The following is a 4,520-nucleotide window of genomic DNA, read 5'->3' on the forward strand; positions in this document are numbered from 1 at the left end:
AAGTGTACAAAAAGTAGAGTGACTAGCATAGTAAACTGACAGATATTCATCTCCCTGCACCACCAAGTCTCTGTTAATATTTCTTGTCCTGAAGTGGATTTAGTCTGGCATCAGCAAAGTCATTCCAGCTTTCTTAGGAATAGTGTTGGCTTGGTAAGTATTTTCTCCCTTTTTTTTTAACCTTTAACTCAACTGAGTCTGTTTATGTTTCTCTTCTCTGTGTGGAGGGAGAAGGTCATGCTACAACTCTGAGTGGCCTCCAACTCACCACAATGCTCCTGTCTCAGCCTCTTGATTGCCATAGTTATAGTAAGGAGTCGGCCTGTGAGTCTTAAAATATTTTTCCATAGGCATAGTGGCTGCATCTGTGACTAAGCACAGTGAAGGTTGAAGCACAAAGATCGTGAATGAATTCAAGGCAGGCCAGCTACAGATCAAGTCACAGGCTGGCCTGAGCTACAAAGTGAGACTCCGTCATAAAAAACAAAAGCAATAATCCGGCCACAAGATGCTCTACTGCGTGCACACACACACACACACACACACACACACACACACACACACACACACACACACATGATAGGGATGGTAATAATAAACTCAGGCTTTGTTTTTTCTCTCTCTCTCTCTCTCTCTCTCTCTCTCTCTCTCTCTCTCTCTCTCTCTCTCTCTCTCTCTCCAGTATTGTCTTCACTGTTTAAACTTTAATCTGATTACCTCTGCTTTTTAAATGGAATGTATAGATAATTGCAGTTCATGCATTTAGCAATATCCACCCTTAACCCTAACATTTTGTATGTCTGGTCTCTTTCATTTTCATTTCCCCCCATTAGACTAATTAGATGCATTTTATTATTTCACTTAACCTCAGCTATTAGCTTTGCTCTGTTGGCCTCCTTTCCCCACCCCCAGGATTCAAAATATTCCTCTTTAACTTACGTTCTAATTGCATTCAACATAGTTCCTTGTCACACGCAGTCAAGAACCTTGCAAAAGTGCACATGCTCTTCTGTTTCCTTTTCTCAGTTTTTGAGCTATTACCCCAGCATCCTGAACTGCCACTCTGAGGAGAGGCGCTCTGCACTGCTACGGACTTGCACTTTCAACAGCTGATACCTTTAAAGGAAACATTGTAAAGGTAAGAGATAGTTTGTCATTATCCATTCACCTGCTTGACACATCTGATTTACATCGTCCTTCTTTTATGGCAACTCCCTTAAATTTTGTGTGTGTGTGTGTGTGTGTGTGTGTGTGTGTGTGTGTGTGTGTGTAATGCATTGCACATTATTATTTCAAGGGGATAGTGTTTTTTTTTAATTTTTTTTTTTTGGTTCTTTTTTTTCGGAGCTGGGGACCGAACCCAGGGCCTTTTGCTTCCTAGGCAAGTGCTCTACCACTGTGCTAAATCCCCAACCCCTTTTTTTTAATTTTAAAAAATTTTTTAAGATTTATTTGTTTATTATGTATAAGTACACCGTCCGGAGCTGTCTTCAGACACACCAGAAGAGAGCACCAGATCCCATTACAGATGGTTGTGAGCCACCATGTGGTTGCTGGGAATTGAACTCAGGACCTCTGGAAGAGCAGTCAGTGCTCTTAACCCCTGAGCCATCTCTCCAGCCCTCAAGGGGATAGTGTTAGGTTGGATTTTTACAGTTTACGTTGGCATCATGAAACCTGTTTCAGGTAAACAGACATTTTTGGTTGTAGAGAATCAGTCTTCCTTCCTCCCTTCCTTTTTTTTTTCTTCCCTTTCTTCCTCTCTCTCCTCCTCCTCCTCCTCCTTTTCCTTCCTCCTCCTCTTCCTCCTCCTCTCCTCCCTCTCTCTCTCTCTCTCTCTCTCTCTCTCTCTCTCTAGATTTTTCCACTTACTTTTAGTAATGGCTAACATGTGCTTGGGTAGAGCTTGCTTTGTGTAGCTCTTGTTGGAGTGAAGAGTTTCTTGTCTCTATGACTCTACATTTTTTTTTATCAGCTTTGGAAATATTCCTGACATTCTTCTTCTCAAACACATTTTTCTCTTTCTGCCCTCCCTTGTTCTGGACCACTGATCGTCTGTAAGAAAGTTGGTTTAACGTTGTTGTCTGACTGTGGAGCTCCCCATCTACAACTTTTCTCCTTTTCCATCATTCCGTTTGGATAGTTTCAAACACTGTGTTTTCAAGTTTAGTGGACTTTTCTTTTCTGTATAGTAAGTAATAGGAAGATTTTCATGATCCCATTGTGTCTCATGATCCCATGTGAAGACTGTTGCTCTTGAAGGTGACAAGTGTGGACTGATGATTTTTAATGTATCTAACCCACTCTTGAGCACATTCAATTAGTTTTTCTTTTAGTTTTACTTCAGCTCTTGCAGTTTTCGGCACACAGAGAGACTTAAAAATCAACTTGACGGTTTGCGAACAGGTTATTTGTGTCAATGATCAAGTTGACAACTCTTTATACAATTTTTTTATGTCATATTGACATCATAACAGAAATCAGTCTACTGGACCGAATGAGTTTGGGAACTTTAAGATTCTTTACTACAAACTACATTTGAAACAATGAACATAAGAAACAAGTGAATAGTGGAAAAAGCAAAACACCCAGTAAGAGAATCACAAACAAATATAAAGCCTTCTGATGGAAATCACTCCCCACAAACAATCATAACACCTCTGTTTATGCACTTTAAACAAGAAAGGCGCCAAGCCAGAGGTTCTCAGCCTTCCCGATGCTGTGACCCTTTAATATAGCTCCTCATTTTGTGATTCCCAACTCTTAAATTATTTTCATTGCTATTTTGTAACTTCAATACCGTTACGAATCATAGTATGAGTGTCTGTGTTTTCTGATGATTGTAGATGACCCTTATGAAAGGATCAATGAGCCCAGAGGGGTCGAGACCCACAGGTTGAGAACCATGGTTCGAAGACTATCAGAAGATAGAGGTTCTATTGTATAATCTTCACATCTGCCCTCTTTCTGAATCTCTCCCTCAATATCTTCGGTGTATTTTAAAAACTGACTCACCCCTGACTCCCATTGTTTCCACTTTTTACTTTTGGCATTTTTCTGTTGACTTACTTGTTCTCCAGTCTATGCACTGGTTTCTACTGCTTCCTCCAGTAACAAATCACTTCTTTGTGGACTAAGCATTGTAAATGTTAGGGTTTAAGTGCCTCGATTTAGAAATGGGTCTTTGATATCTGTCTAAAGATTTACTTTTATTTTACATGTCCAAGTATTTTCCCCATGTGTGTATAGACATCAGAAGAGAGTGTTGGGTCCCTGGAACAGGAGTCAGTAGTGAAACACCACGTGGGTGCTGGGAACCGAACCACGATTTTCTGCAGTAGCATCGAGTGCTTTTAGCTGGTGAGCCACCTCTCCAGCCCTCTTGAAAGTCTTTGAATCTGTTTTCATGGAATGGCTTTACTTGTAGATTCATTCTCTCTCTCTCTCTCTCTCTCTCTCTCTCTCTCTCTCTCTTCTCTCTCTCTCTCTCTCCTCCTCTTCCTCCTCCTCCTCTTTCTCCTCTTCCTCTTCCTCCTCCTCCTCTTTCTCCTCCTTTTCCTCCTCCTCCTCCTCCTCTTCCCCTTCTCTCCCTCCCTCCCCTTCCCCCTTCCCTCCTTTCTTTCTTTTTGCTTTTTAAACCCAGGGCCTTCCTTACATGTAGTGGGCAAGCACTCTCCCACTGAGCACCTTTTGAATCTGAAATTTCATTAGGATGAGCCTAGAGTAACAAGCTTTACTATAGGTTATCTTTTCAAAATGAGATTTATTTATTTATTCACTTTACAACCCAATATCAGACCCCCTCTCTCCAGTACCCCCTCACCTGGATCTCCCCCATTCCTCTCTCCCCTTCTCCTTCGAGAAGGGGAGCCCCCCTCTAGGTATCACAAGTCACTGCAGGACTAAGCACATCCTCTCTCACTGAGGCCAGACAAGGCAGCCTATTTAGGGGAATAGGATCCGCAGGCAGGCAGGCAGGCAACAGCTTCAGGTTAACTTAAGCCTACCATTAAGAAGGTATTCTGGAGCCTGCCCCTGTGCCTTAGGTATTCAGTGAGGTTCCTTCACATGGCTTATTAAGAACTCCATTAATGCCTCCTAGCTCTGACGGAGATCTGGGGAGTTTTCACCATATAATGCCCCAAACCATAAGTAGCTGGTGAAGTTTCTGCCTGTGAATTCTCAGCTTGGTATTCATAAATAGAGGGGAGGGACCTTTCATCCTACGTGGTGTCTTCTTCCCTCCGTCTTTCCTTTCTCACAAAGCTCTCTCCGCTGAGGCTTTTGTTTCAGAACTCGTGGCTGCTTGGGCTCCATCTCTTTCTCCCTAGAGACTTATCTGCTCTCTGCAGGTTTCAGCACCACACACACTAGACGGGGATGTGCTTTACAGTCAGCGGACTTAAATAATTCGTTTCCTTCTCTTCTGAGGTTTACAGTATTGCACTATGTCGCGTTCGATGTCTTAAGATGATTAAGAGAAAACCGTTTTGTCTTATTTTCTAGTTGTTTTCCATGGA

Source organism: Rattus rattus, chromosome 1 (genome assembly GCF_011064425.1).
Source record: "Rattus rattus isolate New Zealand chromosome 1, Rrattus_CSIRO_v1, whole genome shotgun sequence".
Lineage (NCBI taxonomy): Eukaryota > Metazoa > Chordata > Mammalia > Rodentia > Muridae > Rattus > Rattus rattus.